The sequence below is a fragment of the Triticum aestivum genome, chromosome 5B (assembly GCF_018294505.1).
Source record: "Triticum aestivum cultivar Chinese Spring chromosome 5B, IWGSC CS RefSeq v2.1, whole genome shotgun sequence".
Taxonomy (NCBI): Eukaryota; Viridiplantae; Streptophyta; class Magnoliopsida; order Poales; family Poaceae; genus Triticum; species Triticum aestivum.
In genome coordinates, this window is record NC_057807.1 from 288,311,630 (window position 1) to 288,336,009 (window position 24,380).

Sequence of the window (24,380 nt, forward strand, 5' to 3'; positions counted from 1 at the left end):
GGCTAGGGTTAGGGTTTCGCGGGTGGGCCGGGGCGGCGGATCGGGCTGGCGGCGGGGCGAGCTGGCGGGCTGGGGCGCCGGGTCGGGCACTTTATAAAGTGCCCCCCGAGCGGAGTCCCGCTCGGGCACGGCTCGAGGTCGGTGCGCGTTTTTTTAAATAATCACGCTCGATAGAAAAATAAAAAGAAATACTAAATGGACTCCAAAAATCCCGAAATGAATTTTCCCCGGCTTCTAAAATCAAGCCGGACTAGATGAACATTTATTTGGGGCCTAAATGCAATTTTGAAAAACGCGCATTTTTCCTAAATTCAAATAAAAAGCGAAAAACTCCAAAATAAATCTTATTTGATTTTTTTATTAAATCTTCATTATTTCTTTATTTTGGGAAAGTCATTTTATTCCCTCTTTGAATTTTTGGTAGTAGAAATAATTGAAGATAAAATAAATAAAATCAATGATCCCATTTTCAAAATTTGAGAAATACCCAAATAAGAAAATAACGAAATCCCCAACTCTCTCCGAGGGTCCTTGAGTTGCGTAGAATTTCTAGGATCGAGCCAAAGATGCAACAAAATATGATATGCAATGATGATCTATGTATAACATTCCAAATTGAAAATTTGGGATGTTACAGTCCTATCAAAGGCCATGACTCAAATGATGAAGAGGTCGTTGGCATCATGAAGAATATGCTTTTCAATATCATTCACGGCGTTCCCGTCAAATTTCATGATTTCTTCTTGAGGACTCTGGCGAATATTTCTATGTCACCATTTGAGCTGAAGCCTTATGCACCATGGATTATGAGATTCATCAGGACAAGGGCTTCACTAAATTACAAAGCTGACACTTTGAACCATGGCGGCTACTTGCCTCCGATTGAAGTCCTCAAACGGACATATTCCTCAGCTGATGACAAAGGCAAGGCAACTGTTGTGATAGATGAAGGCATTCGTCCATTGGATGGTCAATTTCGCAAGGCTGCATCCTACTCCACCAATGATGACTCTGCCACACATGACTCTGCCGCCAAGCAAAATCCTCAAGCCACAACACCCAGGGTGATGACTGATCGTGAGTTACTCCTCAGTCTTCATCAGAAGGTTGATCACAATCATAAATGGGTCAAGCGTCAGTTTGGTTCAATTCTTCACAACATGACATCAACACACAATGCAGTGAAGAAAAACCACTACTACCTCCATGAAACCTTCAACCGTACCTGGGCTGTTCTATCTCATGTCTACAGTGCTGATGATCTGAAGAAAATGGGTCTCAAGGAAGAATTTGACTGGTCTGCACCTCCACCGAAGAAATTCAAGAAGGTCAAGGTTCCTTCCTTGGTGGCCAGCTCCTATTCTTCATCACACGAGACTGATGAAAATGAAGATTTGGACGACACTGCGGCAGGCCCTACTACGACACCCGACCCCAACAACGTTGGCGCTCCTCCATCAACTTGATATTCTTCAGGGGCGTTAGTCCTCAGTTTCGAACCTTTTGGTCATTCGATGACAAAGGGGGAGAAATTTGAGTTAGTCTTCAAGCGGGTCTAGTATATGGGCGTTTTTGCTAAGTTACAACTCTCGTTCTTCTGAAACTTTATTGGATCGAGTTGTAATCTTAAACCTGATGGTGCCCTGATACTTTTGATGCACTATGATCTGATACTCTTGATGCGTTATTCTGCATGCTTGTTCCTCATTAATATTATTGCACGCATGCTGACTTTCATCAGGCACCATATTTCATCATGCATTTCAAATTCTTCATATTATATGTCAAATGCGTGTATGAATTACAAGATATAGGGGGAGATCTCCATGATTCAACTCTTCAAGTGTGCATTGCTTCAAAAGCAAATTCCTCACTATGCACATCTTCAGGGGGAGTTCTTCTATATCTTGCAATCAAATTCCTAAATATCAGTACTTACACTTCATATGTTTATTCCCGTTGAAAACTTAACCTATATTGTCATGAATCACCAAAAAGGGGGAGATTGTAAGTGCATCTAGTGCCCCTTAGTGATTTTGGTGTATTGAAGACTTATAGGTTAAGGGACTAATGCGTTTGTGAGTGTACATAGGTCTATAAGTCTATGAGGAGTTTGATATTTACAGAGAAAGTCGACCCCTAAAAATGAATATCTTCGACTGAAGATTTTGGTATTCCTGTAGACTTTCATGAAGACTTTGAAAGTGAAGAATTTGGTGTATCCGTGAAGACTTGATATTCATGCGAGGAATGTGAATCTTGAAGACTTTCGTTTTCATAGTATTGTTTTTCTCTTTCTTGAGTCATAGGAAACACCGTACTGTTAAAGGGGGTCGAGGAAATACTAAGGAAAAATTTCCAAGTGATGCTCAACTCAAAATCCTACACCTACCAAACCCTTCGTGTGAAGCCTTTGGAAATCTCATACAGTTTAGTCACTTTCTTTAGTGACAGAGAAGAAGTTCTTCTGGTCGCTGAGGAATTTGTTCTGACTGAGGAGTTAGGAATTCGCCAGTGCGGATTGCCTACACAGTGAGGAACATGATAGCCCTGAGGAATTTGATAGTCAAATTTCTGACCGTTGCTGTGCTACGCGCCAGCTGTACCAAAATATCTTATCCACCTAACGGTCATATCAGACAAGGGCATTTATGTCTTATCATGTCGGGCTGCTCCCTAGGCTATAAATAGCCGCCCCTACAACCACTAGCTGGATGGCTGCTCCAAGAGAAACTGACACTTGTCATTTGAGAGCAACCCATCCTCTGAGGACTTTGAGCGAAAATCATCCAGTGAGGAAAAACCCCAAACCCAAACACCTAAAAACCCAAAGTGATTGAGCATCCCTGAAGAGATTGATCCTACGTGGATCCGACGCTTGTTACCTTTGAAGACTGTGCTTCTTCCAGACGGTTAGGCGTCATGGTCTAGAGCATCCAAGAGGAATTGTGGATCGCCGAGTGACCGAGTTTGTGAAGGTTTGGAAGTCGCCTGAAGACTTACCACGAGTGTTTGGACGAGGTCTTTGTGACCTTATTTCAAGGAGAATACGGTGAGGACTTGGTGTCCTGAGCTGCGTGCTCAGCGACTGGGTGTCCGGGACCGTGTGTCCTCGAGTTTAAATACTCAGCCGCTCCAACCAGATGTACAACTGAGACAACAGTTGGAACTGGTCTACCAAATCATTGTCTTCACCAACCTTACTGGTTCTATTTCCTCAACTTTTTCATTTCCTCATTACTGTGTTGACTGATTGTTCATATCTGTGTTTGAAGACTTTGACTGAAGACTTTCTCAATTTCCTCAGTTCAATTTCTTCAGTCTGTTTGTCTTCATCTTGTGCTATCCTGTGTTTATGCTTCCTGTACTCTGTGCTTGTCTTCATTTCATCATGATGACTATGTCTATATCCTATTATGCTTACTTCTGAGTACTTATTCCGCTGCTAGTAGTTCTTCGCTAAGTAATTTCCTCACCGGCAAATTCCTCAGTGAAGAATTCATAAAAATCGCCTATTCACCCCCTCTAGTCGATATAACGCACTTTCACCTGGCCCTTCACGGTCTGGGAGCTGGATATGGTTGGACCCCTTAAAGGGGGAAGCCACAAGAAAAAAATACTTATTGGTCATGGTAGACAAGTTCACCAAATGGATAGAAGCCAAACCAGTTAAAACGGCCGAATCCAGACCAGTAATAGACTTTATATCTGGGGTCGTGCACCGATACGGTGTCCCCCACAGCATCATCACCGATAATGGCTCAAATTTCATAGCCGATGAAGTGAAAGCTTGGTGCGGCAAAATGGGCATTAAGCTCAACTACGCTTCTGTCTACCATCCTCAAACAAATGGCTAGGTCGAACGGGCAAACGGTCTCATCATGAGCGGCATCAAACCCAGACTAGTGCGATCCTTGACAGAGTCGGACACGCACTGGGTCGAGGAGCTTGACTCTGTACTCTGGGGGCTGCGGACCATGCCGAATCGCACCACCGGATATACACCATTTTTTATGGTGTACGGCGCGGAAGCAGTACTACCCAGCGACATATTACATGATTTGCCACGCGTACGCATGTACAAAGAGAAGGAAGCCGAGTTAGATCGGCAGGATAACTTGGACGCCCTGGAGGAGGAGCGTGATGTCGTGAAGGCCCGCTCCACATTCTATCAGCAACAGGATCGACAATACAAAAGCAGAGAAGTGCGGGCCAAAACTTATAATATTGGCGAGCTCGTTCTACGCTTACCGGACAAGAAGAAGGACAAGCTCAAACCCAAGTGGGAAGGTCCCTTCGTCATTGACAAAGTTCTCACCGGAGGAGCATACCGCTTACGTAATGCGTCTGATAACAGACTCGAGCCGAACCCATGGAACGCAGCCAGACTCCAGAGATTCTACGCCTAGCGCCGAACTCAGTGTTTGTCTCCTTACCTCCTCCTTTTTAATTATGCTCCCTCCCTTTTCCTTTCTCGACCTTTTTTCTCTTCACACAAAGTATTTAATAGAGTACAGACTCCCGGATTACTCCGACTGCACTATGTGTGTAAGCAATACCTGGGGGCTTCCTATACGGAAGCTAAAAATAATTACTCTAAAGGCTTTTTGCCCATCACATATGCGTTTCTTTTTCCATATGTGCCTTTTCTTCATCATTATATGCATCTATATGACTTAAGATGTGGCCAAGCTGGGTTGCCTGGCTCTTGTGTTTATGCCCTACGTTCTCGTTAATTCGTCTAGGGCATAAGGGGAGCACCTCTGCGATTGTTACTGCCGGTTGAGCTGGATGTGTACCTCAGACTGGGTGAAGCCGAAAGCTAGCGTCCTTAAGAGAATATTCGGTCAGTGAACAAAAGATGTCTTCATTTATTATTACGTAAATCCCTAGAAGTTTTGTATACTGCGCCTTTGTTCGTAGTTCGGACATATGTATCGTCGCATGCGTACCCAGGGAAAGGAACCCCTAAGGGAACTATTCTCCTTGGAAGATGTTTCTTACTATCCATGTAATATAACATAACTAGTTGGGTACTTGTCTTTTCAAGCACTTATGACCCCTACATCTGGTTTCCATGCATACCCCGGCTTTGAATAACTGAGCGGGTATTCGGAAACACCCCAGACTGTCGGATCCGGGGGCTGAAGCGAAAAGGTCCGCCATGACAAATGATTTTAATCCGGCTAGGGAATACTAATGTACATTGATTTACACAGTCACCTGGACTGGCTATATTCCTCCTCTATACCATCCAACAGGCCATCTAGCTTACATTCCTGTTGAGAATACTTTGCAGCTAACGCTACCTGGTCATATACCAGACTCACGGGAATTTCTTGCCCATCTGGCCCCGCCGGTCCGACTTCGCCCATATGGTTCGGGTCCAGCTTGGTGTAGCGCGTCTTCACCATAGCCCAGGCTTCTCTTGCACCTTGCCGGTAGGCTGATATCTTCCACAATCGGAAGCACCACCGTGCTCCTTGAAGCATGTCCACAAGCTCCTCCATGCCATTCGGCAGGAAGCTTGATGGCCACAAGGCCTGAGCAACGCCCTGCATCACCTGCCGAGCTCGCTCGTGCAGTTGTGAGAGGTCTTGCAGTAAATCGCCTGCAGATGCAGGCATCTCCTCCTCAGGGCGGCCCGTTAACATTCATACAAGCAAAACTCTTTCAATATACTTCCTCGTCGAACTATGCTATAGTTCGTCTAGGCACTTACCATAAATGCCGTGTCGAAGCCTTTTGTTCTCCTTCACAGAGTCCGCCAGCTGCGCGCCGACGTATTTCAATTCCACGTCCAGCCGAACATTGGCATCTAGAAGATTATTCTTCTCCTGCTTAACTTGTGTAAGAATGCGCTCGCCAGCCTTTAGCTGCCTCTGGAGATGCGACTCGTCATCCCTTCCGCCCTCTGGGTTCACCCCGGGGTTATCTGCAGCATTTTCTGTTAGACTCGTCATTCCAACCACTTACTAACTAGTGCATTTTCGTACAATCGAGACAAATGTTACCAGATGAGGCCTTCTGGGATTCCTCTAACTTGGCAACCGTGACCCTCAGCTGGGTCTTGCACTCCTCCAGCTCCCGAGACAATTGCTCATTCTTATCTACAAGAACCTGTGCATAAATTGATCCTTAAAACGGTTGTTCCAACCGTCTCAACTCTCAGGGGCTACTGCTATACATGCTTATCAAACTTTCTTACCCGTATATCTTTGGTATACTGGTCCGTCACTCGGGTGAGCCCGCCTTGAGCAGCTCGGATGTATGCGTCTTCCGAATTGAAAGCATTAAATGCCTCTTCGGAAAAGATGTTGTTGCAAAGCACGGCCCGTCGACTCCGGTGATTCATGGCGCTCTCTACTTTAGAATCGTGGCAGAGAGCATATATGCGTCCTCTGTCGGAGGACTATGCGGCATTGGCCCCACATCTGCCTCCTCTCTCGAAGCCGGTTCTGGAATCCGACTGGTGGAGTCATGATTGGCAGGATCCCCGGATATAGTCTGGATACTCCTCTTCCTGCCAGGACGTGAAGGGCGCTGTTATACTTCAAATACAATAATTACAGGACAGGTTTTTGCCTTACCTCTGTAGCGGTGTTTCAACCCTAACCACCTTCCTCTTGAGCCTGCCCGATCCAGAAGCCTGTGGCCGACGGGTCCCTAGGGGCTCAGCCCTGCGCTCCGACCGTCGTCTCTGCAAAAACACGACACTTCAGGGGTAAGGCATGACATCAGGAAGGAGTCCTCTTCAGAGGATAGAGTCTTCGGCTTGGCTTACACGCGACGTAGGTAGCAGCCCGGGATAATCGGCAGTAATAGCCACTAAGGCACCATCGCAGCTCGCCCGATAAAATATCCCATTGGCAAGCTCCACGGTCTTATCCGGATCTTCTTCGAGTCCTGGATCCAGGGCCCTTTCGGGGTCCTCTAGCTGCGGGGAAGCGCTGGAGATTCCTTCTACGACCCTCCTCAGTTCCTACTCGGAAATATCGAGGCAGGTAATCTTAGCGAAGAATGCCACAATAAGTGAAGCGGGGAAATGAATGACGACTTACCCAGTTTGGGGGGTTGTACATGGAGAATCTGTCCCGCGGTTTGATGTGAAGGAAGTCTTCCTCATCTCCTTTGTATAAATCGGACAGTATCCTTGCCAGAGCAGTGGCGGAGTCCGGACCCTTACGGCCACAACGGGTGGCGTCGTCTTCCCCGTTGAAGTGCCACATGGGATTGCCCTGATATTGGAGTGGTTGCACTCCCCGCATTATACATATTGCCATAACCTTGACTATCGTCAGTCCGGATTTGGCTAGTAACTTTATCCTGCTCATCAGGAAGTGTATCTCCCTGGTATCCTCCTCTTGGAGGCCTCGGGGGGCGCCAGCTTAGACGTGCCCCGGTGGGGCGTTAATGAACTTGGGGAGACCTGTCCGGACTGGATCCGGAAGGGGAACGTCATCAATGTAGAACCACTCCGAAGGCCAGTTCTTTGGTGCCTTTTTGGGAGTACCGGATAGGTATCCGGTCTCGGAAATGCGCCATACTTCGGCCCCGCCCACTTGACATAAGGATTCTCCCTAGTTGCGGGGGACAAGGCAGAACAGCTTCTTCCATAACCCGAAGTGAGCCTCGCAGCCTAGAAATAGCTCACAAAGGGCGACGTACCCGGCTATATGTAGTATGGAGGTGGGCGTAAAGTTGTGCAACTGGAGGCCATAGAACTCCAGGAGCCCGCGAAGGAATGGGTGGATAGGAAACCCGACGCCCCTTAGCATATGCGGGATGAGGCATATTCGCTCCTCTGGAGACGGATTAGGAGATCCCTCCGCTTGTTTCCCGCCATTATAGGTGGCTATTCCGGCTCGGACGGGGACCATGAATACCGGTGGAAGAAACCCTTGGGTTTGTAACTCTATCAAACGGCTATGAGGAACTAGATACTCTTCCCAGTCCCCCGGCTTGGGGCGAGGGGAGCGAGCAAGAGAGCTGCAACGACCGGCCATGTTGGAATGGTTTTTCCGGGGTGCTCTGTTGGATGCTTGCTTGAGGGGGAAGAGTGAGGTTTGGATATGAGAATCCCTGTCTCTTCAAATAGACGGCTAGCCCGAAGGATCGGGGGTGGCAAATGCAAAAATTCCTCGGCTCCTCGCATTCACTCGACACATGGAAATGGTCATTATTGAGGCACTAAAGCCGAGGAGTACAACATTAATGAGAAGCCGAACACTATTAGTCGTAATAGGTACTTTGGAGTATTCGGAGAAGGAACCCGCCTTGCAATGCCGAAGACAAGACTGCGCGCCGGACTCATCGTCATTGAAGCCTGGTTCAGGGGCTACTGAGGGAGTCCTGGATTAGGGGGTATCCGGACAGCCGGACTATACACATCGTCTGGACTATTGGAGCGTGAAGATACAAGACTCAAGACTCTGTCCCGTGTCTGGATGGGACACTCCTTTGCGTGGAAGACAAGCTTGGCGATCCGGATATTGTATTTCCTTCCTTGTAACCAACTCCATGTAAACCATAGACCTCTCCGGTGTCTATATAAACCGGAGAGGATGGTCCTTAGAAGGTCGATCACAATCATAATCATACCATCATAGGCTAGCTTCTAGGGTTTAGCCTCTACAATCTTGTGGTAGATCTACTCTTGTACTACTCATACCTTCAATATTAATCAAGCAGGAAGTAGGGTTTTACCTCCATCGAGAGGGCCCGAACCTGGGTAAACATTGTGTCCCTTGCTTTCTATTACCATCAGCCTAAGACGCACAGATCGGGACCCCCTACCCGAGATCCGCCGGTTTTGACACCGACACTCGCTGCCACAGTATGGGCAGATCCCGGCCGTCGGCGCCCTCCTAGTAACATCCCGACGACCCTCAGGTATAGCTTCCTCCGGCCTTGCTCCACTGACCATCTTCCCACATTGCTGCATGTGGATCTTCTTTAGTTGTTTGCTTAAAACGTATCTCGGCCGGCGTACTTTCCATCTTGCAATCTCGTCCTCAAACCATTTTTGATAAACCACCATGTGCTATCTTTCCCTTATTACATGGAATATGCTTATTTTTTGTCGGCGTATGTGTCTTCAACTCGTGTTATTGGGAAGTAATTGTTTCCTTTCTACCTCCTTTTGCAAACAGGGCTATCCATTTTCACCTTGTTGCTATTGCGACCTTTTGGTGAATTGCACAAATCAATTTTTTCTTAAGAGTGTTTTGTGCAATTCCGCCAAAATGTCACACGGGCAACGTTTTTACATTTCTGTGGGACTGCAGAAAGGGAGATTGGTTTTGCTATCCTCCTTATCCAACTCCGTGCCTAATCTTCTCCAACAAGTAGTTAGTCTTAAAGAGAGATCGTAGAGGTGATTGGCTTCTATTTGTGTGTGTTATGTTTCATCATCTAGTTCCACTATTATTGTAATCACACTGACTGGATATCTTTGCAAACAGGGATGGTCCGCTCGATTTTAGTGGAGCTGCACAAAATGATCGGATTGTGGTGTCCTCCATACACCTCTTTTTTGGCTATAGAGCTAGGTGAAACTAGCTGCCAAGCAATGAACATTGTGCCAAGGAAATGGAGCCATGCCTACGAACAAGATTGATCAATTATACATTTTCTTTATTTGTACACCTTCTCATAACTTTGTCTTCAGTTGTGATGTGAATATTGACGCTGATCTGCGAACCATTGAGATGCATTAGCAACCATGGTAGTTTTATTTGTATTTGATGGAATGTTGTAACGAGATAATCTTGAGGCAAGACACATGAATCCTAAGTTGAAACCTATTTTTTTTCCTGCAGGAACCAAGTTGAAACCTTCATAACATCACAGTACAATTTCATTAAAATTATGCGTACATATAAACAAATCCTGAAGGATTGATAGCAATGCCAAACAATTCAACTTCGTTTCGCCGACATGTGGGACATCCTTCATTCGACTCCACCTACCATGCAGCAATATTGAGTGCACAAGTGGAGGGAAAGATTCACCCCGGTCGTTGCACTGCAGTAGTAATGACTAGTGAGCAGCCAAATCACAGAGCCCCACCTTCGCCACAGTAAGCTGCTCGGACGAAGCAACCACTCTGTTCCTTGAATCTGCTGGTACTCCCATATTCCGAGAGTAATAAGTTGCTCGGGCGAATCAACCATCACTTCACCTTTCCCACAGTAAGTTCTAGTACCTCCTTTTTTACTCTAGAAACAACCACATGCGAATATTGGCGGTAGCAGCACAACAACTGAATCAAAAATCGAAACCAACCAATGAACTACTACCAATGGTGGCGTTTGCTAGTACGTATCATGTACTCCGTCTGTCCATGTATATAGGGCTTAATGCGTTTTCCGAGACTAACTTTGGCCCTATTTGGATCCATGGTTTAGAGTGAGTTTGAGATAGTTGGGGCTCAAATAGCCCTAAAGTATCCAAACATGAGGGTTAAATTGGAGCAAGTTAGACTTGTTCGGTTCAACCGCCTTCCTAGGTGTTTGGAGAGGAATTGGCCAGCGCGAGGCGGTTCTATAGGTGGGCAGGTGGCTTGTAAGCAAACGTTTCTCCTTGTGCTGCGAGCCACCGCGCACGCGTTGGCGAGGGAGAAGGCGTAGTAAGCAAGCTTCTCGTCATTTTGCGAGTTAACAGGACACATCAACGTTATTTAGTACGTACTCTCTCCAAAAAAGGGTTGACCATGTCATGGCTACCATCCCGTGCTTCGTTGTTGAGTACGTGCACTATTCGCGTGCCATCGAGGAGAAAAAATATTGCGTAGTACTAGGTGCCATCGAAGTGCACGACTCACTTATGCACTGCTTATCTAATTATCTCCATTTTCTTGCATGACATGTGCACCTTGATGCTAGATGTCTTGCGTGTTGGCAAAAGGATGAACAAAGCTCATGTCAAAAAAGAGAATGGAAGAATATAGATTCCCGACGACCGAGAAGGAGCAAGGAACCTCGTGGTGGAGCGTCTGCACACATAATATTTTATATTATTTAGCAATATAAAATCAACCAATCATCTCCACAGTGGACTAGAAGAGTACGAAACACGGCAGCCCAGTGTAGTTACATCATACTAGTACATGGCTAACCCATGCTTTCACCATATTTCTTGGCTTTCCTGCGACACCTAGCTCTAGTAATCCAGCAGCCCGTATCGCTTCTCGCTCCTCGTCTCTCTCAAAGTGCGGTGGGCTGGCTTGCCATCTATTGAGGTCGGTTAACTCATCACATGTTAGCGACATGCCAAGAGCATTCTAAAAAAATAGTATTGTACTCTATTGTTATGCCAAGAAGAGGAAGCGCTTTGACCAACGGACCAAACGAGACAGACGTGTCGTGCCGTGAGTGGGTCCAGTTTCTCGTTTTGAACTTGTTTAGAACACTTGGTTTTGACTATTGATAAGATTTTATATAGGGCCTAATGTATTCTTCGAGGATGCTTTGACTATTGATAAGATTTTATATAATTTGAAAATTATATCATTTGAATATCCTTTCATGTTTCGTTTAAAAAAAAGATCCTTTCACGTACGAATTTGAGTGTATGCTTTGAGCAACTTGTATGTCCTATACTGCTCCTGTTTGGATACTCTAACTTGGCTAGAGGTTAGACTAACTCATGACTAACCCTAAACTAACTGTAGCCAAAGAGGTGTTTGAGTGACAGGGTTAGATTGACAATAAATGCACTTGATGGAGAGAGAAAAGTTATTTTTCAGTGGGCCCAATGAGAACTATCTCCAATTAGCACCTCTTGGGTGGGATAGTTTTTTTGGTGGGTTTGGTGCAACTTGCTCCAATTTAACCCTCATGCTTGGATACTTTAGGGCTATTTGAGCCCCAACTAGCTCAAACTAACTCTAACCCATGGATCCAAACTGGGCCAAAGTTAGTCTCGGAAAACACATAAAGCCCTATATACATGGACAGATGGAGTACATGATACATACTAACAAACGCTCACCAGTAGTAGTAGTTCATTGGTTGGTTTTGATTCTTGATTCAGTTGCCGTGCTGCTACCATCCAATATTCACGTGTAGTTGTTTCTATAATAAAAAAGGAGGTACCCCTACTTATGTTACTCCCACTATGCCTAACCTAAGGTTAGTAGGTGACCTTGCACTTGGCTCTTCGCCTCTTCCCTAAGTCGATGGTTCTACAGTAGTACTTCTGGCAATCTGACACCAAATGAACTAGTGCATGTCCACCGCTTGTAAGAAAAAGTTTCTCCTCGTATTGCGAGCCACCGGACACGCGTTGGCGAGGGAGAAGACGTAGTAAGCAAGCTTCTCATTATTTTGCGAGTTGACGGGACACATCAAAGTTATTTAGTACATACTCTCTCCAAAAAAGGGATGACCATGTCATGGCTACCATCCCGTGCTCCGTCGTTGAGTACGTGCACTATTCACGTGCCATCGAGGAGAAAAAATATTGCCTAGAAGGTGCCATCGAAGTGCACGACTCACGCACCGCTTATCTGATTATCTCTATTTTCTTGCATAACACATGCACCTTGATGCTAGATGCCTCGCGTGTTAGCAAAAGGATGAACAAAGGTCACGTAAAAAAAGAGTTGAAGAACATAGATTCCCGATGACCGAGAAGGAGCAAGGAACCTCGCGGTGGAGCGTATGAAAGGAACCTTGCATGTTTTCCCCTGTTTTTTGCCGCCTGCCCACCTATAAAAAAATAAAAGAACATGAACTCTTTGCTAATCACTAGAGACGATACATCAGGATGCTAAGTTGAAGATGTTTTATAGTTTATATTGATAACCACGCAACAAGCCACACATGTACAGGACAGGACGCATGCAGCCATGCATATACACACGCCAACGCACTAACTCCATCCGGTCCAACTCATGCACATACACGCACAACATGGATCACACAACGCACATACACAACACGTGCATGCACACACACTCGGCCGCAAAATGCACATGAATAACACATGCATGCGCACACACTCGGCTGCATGGAGGCGTGCGCCATCTGCGGCGACGTTCGGTTCGTCGTGCTACGGCAAAGCTCGCACACAACAGCGCCTACGCATCTCTTGCAGCACCTCTTTGCCATCGTTGCTCAAAGACTAGTCGGAGATGAAGACGACCGCAGCCTCGGCCTTAGAGCTAGCACCGATAGAAAAACATGCATGCTGCACACACACACACAAGCACGTACGGAGTGCCCACGACGTGGTGCGTCCCCAGTAGCCTCTACTCCTTCTGCGCACGTTGTCTATCAAGGCGACTGCATGCCTAATGAGATCTTCTGGACTCAGATGATGACGAGGAAAATTATGAGACTGCCCACAGTGGGAGTAACATAGATAGTAACATCACACATGTCTAGATAAAGTAGATGATGTGGCAAGCAATAAATGAAGAAAGAGAGGAAAGTAGTAACATCATACATATCAAGGCAATATGTGTCTATAGCCTAATAAATGAAGTGTTGCATGTTACCACAGATATGTTACTATAGAGGTAGTAACATAGACTAGTAACATGAGCATGTTACTAGTGTATGTTACTACCTATTGTAGCTAGTCTGAGGGGGGGGTGTCTCCAACAGTTTTCCTCGGCCCGCACCTCTTGCACCACGGTGATCGAGCTTGGAGTCATTCATCTGGTACACATGGCATCTTAGATCTAGACACAAGGTGACGTACACCGTCAAGGTCCACGGTCAAGGGGGTGCTAAGTGCTTAGATGTGCTTAGATGAGGTGCTAAGTGCATTAAATGGCTTAGCAACTCAAGTCTCCAATGCATAGGTGCTTAGTTTGTTATTGCTAAGCTTGCTTCATTTAATTAGCTATAGACTCAAAACTGTCTTTCCACCGTTTCTTCCTCCGGTCACCAAACTAGTCTCTATCTTCTTAATTAACTTGCCACATCATATTTTATGCCTACGTGGCAGGCTTAGTAGCTATACATGGTGGAGCACAGGGAGAGGCCAAGGCTGGTCATAGTGGGGAGTAACTTATATTGTAACATATTACTATGTTACTCTAAACATCTCTATAAACCGAAAAGGAGGGAGTAGTAACATAGACTAGTGTCATATGCATGAAACTACATGTGAGTATGGGAGCACATGATATTTCCCCGTCCGGACCGATCCCAAGTCGGCTTCTCACCTTCTTGGCCCAACAAAAACCCCTCCCCCCTCTCGCGCGCGCTTCACGCCCGGCGCCAGCTGAGCCCACCGCACCACATTGATGGCAAGTCAGGGCAACGCGACCTCTCACTGCTTCCGCCGTTGAAGCGGCGCGCCGACCAATGGCACCGCCCGCTTCACGCCCGACATTTCAGACTACACAATTGAGAGTAACTTTAGAGCAAGTACTACAATTAGATGACATAAGCAGGCTATAAGGATTTAAATATAGTATTTGTGCTTAGTTGAAGGAGAGAGAAGAGAAGCGGGTTGTAAACTTGTAGCCGGTTGCAGCAGGAGCCCCAACATACTTTGTGAGACAAAAGGCGGGGCCATTATTAATCATATAGTATTATACTGAAGGGACTAACTATTGTGCTAGCAAGCTATTAGTTTGGTTCTGGATGATGTGTCAACTTCATATAGCTGGATGTTGGCTGTACTATTAACCATGCTCTAAGTGTGGTGTGAGTGGGACTAAAGTTTAGTCCCATACTACGAGTGTGACTTGCACCACTTTATAATGTGATCTATTCTAGCATTTGCATGAGCATGATAATAGGAAACCTACACGCGTGCTCTTCAGGAATGAGCCTGTCTAAGGACAAAAGCTATCCACGTGGTCTATATTTTTGTTGGTCGGAAAATTTATTTTAAGTCATTAATTAATAATTAACGGACGCCTTAATTGGGGCTATAATTGACTTGGACGTGGGGTTTGGGGGCCAAAGGCCTACTATTATACTTGGTCTTACTCGCACGACCGACCTAACATGCTCTACCCTAGCCGCCACTGTATCTATGGTTTCACATCGTTCCAGATCTTAGCGCCGCCATGCAATTCTTCTCCAGCCCTCCTTCCGGCATGCATCGTGAGAAGGGACATCAGTCCTCTGAACCCTGCCTTTCGTGATCCTGTACGGGAGAGGGCGATCAGGCTTTTGGGGAGCACACTCCTATGACTACTGCCAGTGACGACTTCCTCAACGACAGCCTTCTTCCCCGACTGTCGGGGTTATCTCATGTGAGGGTTCATGAGACGGCAGATTCCACTAGGTGGCTTGAGGTGAGGGCAAGACTGCTCTGGAGATCCGGGGACGGGATTGGGCAAACAACACATGGTGGTTTACCCAGGTTCGGGGCTCTCCGGAGAGATAATACCCCTAATCCTGCATGTCTGAATACATATGCAGTGTACATGTGGCAGTACAGAGTTGCTCCTGGAGCTGTATCTGAGATCAGTAGCAGAGTGCTCACTGTCCCCTATATGCCTCATATGTGTGTATGAGTGAGAGCAAGTGTGTGGCCTGGTGGCCTGAGCATGTATGCGTCTGAGCATGTCTAGGATGGATGGATGGATGTCGACTTATATATGAGTGTGGCTAGCTTGTGAGGTAAGCTAGGTAGGAATGGGTGTGTGCTTGGGATGTAAGCTAGTGTAGATTACATCCCAAGCTATGTGTAGCTTGGGAGCTAGGCTAAGTTTTGTACCTGGGGCATTTTATAAATCAATGCCTGGGGGACAAAGTACACTGTAGATGATGCTGTGTCCGACGAGCGAACAATGTATGTTTCATCAGCAATAGTGGTCGCGGTATGGCCGTCTTGTCGGTGTCGTGTCAATGCAGCGGTTGACTTCGCGTAGCAGGCCGGGTTGGAGCAGCCGGAAAGGGAGCCGACCGGGCAGCCGGGATGGTGAGTTCGGCCGGGTTGAGGGACTTGGTCAGGTTGGGCAACCCGGCCAAGTGCGAGCCAGATTGAGGGGCGTTGCTGGCCCCGATGTTTTTGAAGCATCGTTCGCCATCTTGGGCCTATACGGGGTCATCCCCTCGTCAGTAGCCTCCGAGACTCCGGGCAACTTGGAAAAGTTGCATGGAGGGTATTAACAGGCGTCGATGTAGTAGATGGAGTCGAAGATGCTGGTTGCAGCCGGCAGCGGGTGTGCAATAGGCACGGCGTGTTCCGGGTGTGGGCGCGCGAGCACACCCACTAGGTGTAGCCTCCGAGCCTCCGGGCAACTTGGAAAAGTTGCGCGGAGGGTCATGCCGTTGTTGAAGCACATGGTAGCATTGAAGGCACCGGGCGTGGACACGGAGTCCGCCGGCTGATGGGGGTGGGGCCTTGCCGGACGCGGACGCGGAGTCCGTCGGCTGAGTGGGGGCGCGCGAGCGCATCCACTGGGTGTAGCCTCCGAGCCTCCGGGCAACTTGGAAAAGTTGCGCGGAGGGTCTTGTCATTGATGATGAAGCCGATGGTGACGTCGAGGGTGCCGGGAGCGGACCCAGAGTTCGCCGGCTGATGGGCACGAGGCCTAGCCGGGCACGGACGCGGAGTCCGCCGGCTGAGTGGGGGCACGCGAGCGCATCCACTGGGTGTAGCCTTCGAGCCTCCGGGCAACTTGGAAAAGTTGCATGGAGGGTCTTGCCGTTGTTGAAGCAGATGGTGGGGTCAGAAACGCGAGTTGCAGCCGGCGTCGGGCGTGCAACACATGTGTAGCCTCCGAGCCTCCGGGCGAGGAGGGGGGCGGGGGTTCCCCACAGCAATGATCATGCAAAAGACAAGGTTAGTCCGTGCTGATATATCAATTTTTTGCTTTTAGCATTGCAGGTTTTATGCAGAGGGTGCCGAATCAGTTTCGTGCGAGCCCCCTTCAGTCTTTTTCATGTCCCCTCCGCCCTTTGGCTTTGCCTCTCATTAGCTAGACAGTCCGGAGCCGGTTTGTAGCTGTTACGAAGAGTGGCCGCAAAGTGGAGCGTACAATACTCGCACTACAGGAGCGGATTCGACCGAGTAGATACTCATAAATGAAACGTCCGGGTTGCCCAAGCCGTCTTCTCCTGGACTTTTTTCGCATGGGGTGACCACAAGCTTTTTCTCTCGCTTAGCCGGACAGCCGCGTGGCGGTCTGTGGCTGAGAGTGGGCCTTCGGTACCGTATCCGCTATTAAGCCGTCTGCGAGAATGAACGTATCGGGCCGAGCGGCCAGCCTCCGGGCCGAGACTAGCTGGCGCTGGGGCGAACAGTAGTGCAACTGTAATAAAGGCGGAGGTGCTCGCCGAGGGTTGCTTGGGGTTATCCATGTTTGTGTGTTGCGCGAAAGTATGCGGTTGAGGAGCTCACATTAATTTTCGTGCAGACGAGGCAGAGGTTGTCGATGACAGTCGACGCGGCTTGGCGCTAGCGCGCCGACACACCCACTGGGATAACCTTCGAGCCGCTGGGTGCTCGAAGGGGTTCCCAGCCGGTCGGGTCTGACCGAACGGGCATCGAGGCGGACTGACGGTTGGGCCGGCTTGGCGCAGCCGACGTCGAGGCAGACGAGCGATCGGGCCGGGCCCCCAGCCGGCCAGGCGTTGAAGCCGACAGGCGGATTGGGTGGCCAGACGGTGATGCGGGTAGGTCGCGGCTGGAGCAGTCGGACGCATCTTTTTTTTGTGGCCGGCTTGGGCACTTCTGAGCCGGCCTCTCTTTTTTTTACACAGCTGGGTCCAACTTTTTCTATTTTTCTTTTAGCGGCTGTTTCCAGCACACAGCAGAACGAGCGGGCGCAGTGGACGGCCTGGAGCAGCGGCCACCAAGAGGCGGAGCCGCCGCGGCTGGGCATGGGGCGGCCACCCGGAGCAGGCCGGGCGGGGGCGGCTCATCGGAGCGGAGCCGGCAAGCGGGTGCCTCAGGAAGTGGAGCCGGCCGGGCGCAGCAGGGGCGACTGGCGGGCGCGGCGAGGAGGTGGGGAGGAGCCGACGCGGGGCGAGCAGGAGTCGGCCACAGGTCAGGGCCGGGCGCAGCGACCCGACAGGCCTGGGGAGCTGGCGGGGTGTGTCGAGCCGGCGCGTGCGGAGCTGGGAGCCGAGGCCGGACCGTGCGGGCGTAGCAGCAGCGGACAGCCGGAGCAACGAGCCGGCGTCCCGGAGGTAGAGCCCGCGTGGGGGCGGACCCGGCAGCCGGGTCGGAGGCGGAGCCGGCGTGGGATAGCGAGCCGGCCAGTTTGCGCGCGGGAGCCGGCTGGCGGATGCGGAGCGGCAGCCGCGGAGGCGGTGCGGGGGAGTCGGCCTCGCGGGAGGAGGCCGGAGGCAGGGGCGAGGTGGCCGCGGGGACCCGGTAGGTGCGGTGGAGCGGAGCAGGGCCTGGCGCGGACCCAGCGAGACAGCCTGGTGCAGCGGCGAGGCCGAGCCGGCACGGGGCCGGGTTGCAGGGAAGCCGGCAGGCGGCCGGGTTGGCGGGCAGAGCCGGCTCGAGGCCGTGTTGCGGGGAAGCTGGCAAGCGGCCAGGAGAAACACAGACGACTAGGTCGCGGAGCCGGCCGGGTTGGAAGCAGGCGAGCGACGTAGGAAAAGGCGGCAGGGGGAGCAGGGGCTCGGGCACGTCGGGGCCAGAGGAAAAGCGGACGACGTGCGGAGCCAGGCATGGCGTGAAGCACGTGTGGGCGCGCAGGAGGATCGAGGTGCCGCGGGCGAGCAGGGCCCTGAGCGCGGCTAGGCACTTGAGGGCCACGGACGCAGAGGGGCGCAGGGTGGAGCAGGCCGGAGCCGCATGCACGCGGGGGCGGGCGGGGAGCTGCGGTGCATGGCCGACGAGGTCCGAAGCGGACGCAACACGGGGCGCGCAGGCGGAGCATCATGCAGTTGTAGGGGAGTCGGCGCCGCGGGGAGGAGCTCTATCTCTGGGCAGGGGGAGCAGCACGCGGGAGCTGCAGGGAGCCTGCCGGTGCGCGAGGCAGGAGGCAGCGCTGGGGTGGCCACGGGCGGAGCCACGCGTGGGGGAGCGCCAACATGGGACGGCCGGCCGAAGCAGATGCGTGGGGGACGAGCAGACGCGGGTGCGCCGGGGGATCCAGAGATGGACGGAGTAGGGAGGCACTTGAGGAGCTCGTAGAGTTCCGGCCGGGCACGAGCAACGCGGCCGCGCGTACGAGCGCCTCCACTGATGGCGACAGGAGGACGAGCAGAGGCGTGCTAGTGTATATCCATTGTCTGGGAAGTGTATCAGCGCTATATGGCTATAGTCTGACTATGGTACGGGGATTATATGGATTGTGCATAGGCGATGCACGCACGCGGATGGAGCAACACGGGAGCCGCGACAGACACACGGATGGAGCAACACGGGAGCCATGACGGACGGCCAGCGCCGCAGCGGTGGTGATGAAGAGGGCAAGGCCGACGACAAGGACGCACCGTCCCGCGCGGTCGCCACAGAGGCATGTTGATGTCAAGCCCCCGAGCGCGACCAGGGAAACAGCAGCGATGACGTGGCGGTTATGACGAAGATGGCGAGGCCGGCGACGAAGGCGCGCCACCTCTCCCGGCCGTCCCGAGGGCAAGTTGACATCGAGCCCTCGAGCGCGGACGGAGAGGCGACGACAACATCGCGGCGATGGTGACAAAGATGGTCCCACCCGAACCACGGTTCCAGCAGTAGCTTTCCCCACGGTGGGCGCCAACTGTCGGGGTTATCTTGCGGGCGGGTTCGTGAGACGACAAATGCCACGAGGTGGCTTGAGGTGAGGGCAAGACTGCTCTGGAGATCCAGGGACGGGATTGGGCAAACAGCACGCGGTGGTTTACCCAGGTTCAGGGCTCTCCGAAGAGATAATACCCCTAATCCTGCATGTCTGAATACATATGCAATGTTCATGTGGCAGTACAGAGTTGCTCCTGGAGCTGTATCTGAGATCAGTAGTAGAGTGCTCACTGTCCCCTATATGCCTCATATGTGTGTCTGAGTGAGAGCAAGTGTGTGGCATGGTGGCCTGAGCATGTATGCGTGTGAGCATGTCCAGGATGGATGGATGGATGTTGACTTATATATGAGTGTGGCTAGCTTGTGAGGTAAACTAGGTAGGAATTGGTGTGTGCTTGGGATGTAAGCTAGTGTAGCTTACATCCCAAGTTGTGTGTAGCTTGGGAGCTAGGCTAAGTTTTGTCCCTGGGGCATTTTATAAATCAATGCCCGGGGAAAAAAGTACATTGTAGATGATGCTGTGTGCGACGAGTGAACAGTGTATGTTTCATCAGCAATAGTGGTCGTGGTATGGCCGTCTTGTCGGTGTCATGTCGATGCAGCGGTTGACTTCACGTAGCAGGCCGGGTTGGAGCAGCTATAAAGGGAGCCGACCGGGCAGCCGGGATGGTGAGTTCGGCTGGGTTGAGGGACTTGGTCGGGTTGAGCAACCCGGCCAAGTGCGAGCCGGATTGAGGGGCGTTGCTGGCCCTGATGTTTTTCAAGCGTCGTTCTCCGTCTTGGTCCTATCCGGGGGTCATCCCTTCGACACCGACCTTGGTAACCTCTTCATCAATGACATGAGTGACAACATCAATCACAGCGATTCTGCTCCCGCTGTACAGTATGTAATTCTGTCCTCTTGGTTTAGTCTGCATCATTACTTGAATCTTTGCAATTGTCGTGATGATCTATTTACTGTTGATTCAGATTAAATCTCATAGTAAATTGCTCATATATTCAACAATCCAAGCCAAAAACCTGATTATAGGCAATTTACTCCGAGTGGGTTTTCTGCACTATTGAAGCCGCCTACTTTTAAGGGGGTGCAATATAAAAGGTGGCACACAAGAGAAGTATATTGGTTTCAGACCATGTACTGCTATGACGCCACTAAGGGTAAGCTTGAGGGCGATCTTAATCCTACATAGCAGGAAGCTTTTGAGAAAATGGATACCCTCTTCAAAGCCGCCTTGCTGAGTGTTCTTGACGATTCCATTGTGGATTCATATATGTCGTTTGATAGCGGCAAAGACATGTGGGCTGCGCTTGAGGCCACGTTTTGGGCCTCGGGCGCTGACAACGAGTTGTACGTCATGGAGGAATTCTGTGACTACAAGATGACTGATGAGCGCTCTGTTGTTCAGCAGACTCATGAGATACAGTCACTCTCTAAGGAACTTGAGTACTTTAAGTGTGCGTTGCCGGAAAAATTTGTTGTTGGGACCATCATTGCCAAGCTTCCACCTTCGTGGAATGATTTTGCTACTTCTCTGAAAAACAAGAGACATGAGTTTTCTGTTTTGGATCTCATTAGCAGTCTTGATTTTGAAGAGAAGGCGAGAGCAAAAGACACACGTGCTCGGGTCGCTGAGGGAGCTTCTAGTGCCCACATGGTACACGAGAAGAACTTCCAGCCCAACCAGCCCCAAAACAACAAGAACAAATCTAAGGGGAAAGGCGAGTTTGATGCAAAGAACAAGCCATCACATTCTACCAACTTCAAGAAGAATTCTAATAATGGGAAGGGATACAAACCTCAATTTTGGTAGCACCGCACAAAATTTATATGGCTGCATCTACCTGCTGTCAGCTAACCTCATGGTGCTCCAGGTATTCCTACATTCATAACTAGGTACAATGACCACCACAAGATGAAATAAGCTTATTCGTACGTTGACTTGCTGATTGCAGTGCGGAACGATCCTGTCATGTGTGGAGGAGCAAACAAGTAGTGCAACTAAAGGTGGAAATTAACCAAGGACTTATGAAATTATATATAATCTTCCTCAGGCAGGTCAGTATCCCCTTTGTCCAAATGATCGTGTTTTTTCATGCCAAGCTATTGATATGTGCTACTTTTTTGCAACGCCGTTTAAGTATAGCTATTGTTTTCCTATCTTTTCAGATTCAGGACAATGAAGATGATTTCAGGGGAACTGCATAATATGAACTCATGTTGAGTCATCTCTATTACCTCATGTGTTTGCTGCAAATGTGTCAGCATCAATTGCAACATGAGGCAGCTATCTAGCTGTGGAGTTGCCAACATGCTCAAAGTGCTCGCAACATTGAGAAGAAACAAGCATGCCCAGGAAATTAATGCGTGCACAGGGAAGCCCTTTGCTCAGATAAGCATCGACCGATTTTGTTTATTTCCACACCTTCTCATAGCTTTGTATTGGTTATAGTATGGTGAATCATTGAGATGCATAAACGTGCTAAACTTTTGTTCTTCTGAATGTTAGTATGCATACTGTATCTTCTGAAGATTAGTTTAATGTGAGTGTCTGCATCCAGGACCACATCCTCTAATTTGGTGGATGCCAAGTTGAAAAAGGTTACCGATGAGTAGCCATAAGCTGGAGGCATCTCTTTTTTTCTTTCGAATGGGCAATAAGTTGGAGAGTGCCTCGGGCTGCCTCTAGCACAAGGCCCTCCAGTACAAAACACGGGCAACCGACTGGGCCGATACAAAAGCCTATCCATCTTAAAGCCCATTTGTTTTTGTTTTTTGCAAGGAGAAGCCCATATTTCTTGAAGAGGGGCGATCCTAGAAAAACCCTCCTTCCTCGTCGCTTCCACTTATACTCCCTCTGTCCGGGTTTAGTAGGCCCATGAGCCAATTGCTAAGACCAAGAAGATGCACACAGAGAAAATAAATCTCCTTAATTTACTCCATAACCACCCTATTAAATAGGCCTAGTAACAAACCAGGCGCATGCAGTGGCCGGCAGGCACATGCATCCTGCATGCATGGCCAGTCATCCAAGTCCATGCGCCAGCTCCAATGCAGCAAAGCTAAAGAAGAGAGCGATTCTTGGGAAAAAGCGAGTAGTTAGTGCAGTGAGCCTTATAAACACGAACAACTCGCTCTCTCGCTTTTGTCTCCCCCAATACCCCCCGCTCCCCAATCTTCCTCACTCGTCCAGAAAACCCCCACTCACCTTCTTCCTCACTCATATAGAAAACACCTTCTCCTCTTCTTCCACTCCTACAGAAATCCCCAGCCCTCCTTCTTCCCCACTCGCACTGCCACTAGGCTCGTCTCTGGCTACTCTGCTCAAACCCGTGAGCTCGGCGCGACGCCCACAAGGAAAATGGAGTCGGCTGGCCCCAGCACCAAGAAGATGAGGCTCCTGCCAGCGGCGACGCGGTTGTAGATCGCGCACTCGGTAGCACGAGGAGAAGCGGCGAGCCCCCCCCCCCCCCCCCCCCCACCCAGATCTGAGGAACCGGTAGAATCTCTGCTGGACCGCATCAGTGATCTCCCAAACGTCATCCTTGAGGAGATAATCTCGCTTCTCCCCACCAAGGATTGCTGCCACACACAAGTCCTCTCAACTCGGTGGTGCCCTCTATGGTGTACCGCGCCCCTCAATCTCGACTATCGTCAGATATCTGTCCTTCCTGAATTTGATCTGCTCAGAGCCATCGTCTCCTCTCAACAGTAGGGCCCTGTTCAATGCCTCTACATCTCGACACGCTACCTGCTGTCCATACCCGGCACGGTGGATGCTTGGCTGACATCCCCTGAATTCGGAAACTCCAGCAGTTTGAGTTGTACCAATACCACAAAAGTTTCATACCACAAACACACCAAGAATTCGTGCCCACACCATTGTTGTCCATCTCGCAGTTTTCCTCCTCTCTCCACACCGCCACAAACTACTGCTATTTTTTTTCCACTTGTGGTGGTTTATCTGTCGGAGGCCTCACTGCACAACATCATCCACTCCAGTTGCCCTGCCCTGGAGCACTTGCTGATTGTTTTGGGAATAGAAATCCCTAGCAGTTGTCTCCAAAATAAAGTTGCCTCACCTTAAAAGTATTCGAATTTGTTTTGAAGGACAGCAGCTCATCATCGAAGATGCCCCTTCACTTCAAAGGTTGCTCCTTGATAATTGTTATAAACCTTCACAAATAATTGTCGTCTCTGCACCCAAACTGGAGACCTTGGGTGTAATTTGTGACCTGTTTAATGATCACAAGGAGTTGGTGTTTGGCTCCTCACTTTTTCAGGTACCGTATATTATCATCTACACATTTGTAATCATAAGCTGCATTTTTCATTTTTGCGCATAAGTTTTATATCATGTTGGAGTACACTTTGGGTACTAATATTATGTTATATGCTCAATGAAGAGTTCATCCATTGATAGCCTATCAATGCTGCTGGATTCTTTCAAGATCTTATATATCAGAATGTTTAGTTTTGATCTGAACATAATTATTGGCTTGCTGCGATGCTTTCGATCTCTGGAGAATTTATATATATAGGTGATGATTTCATGCACATTGAAAGCCCGTATATATTGTACTAGAATTAACTGTTCAGCTGTCGCTCTATCGACATACTCTTTTTTCAGACCTTAACTGTTTTCAATCTTCATATCTACTTAGGCACAACCACATGGAGCAAAACTTATAACCAATGGGTGACCTAATAAGCACCAGGATTT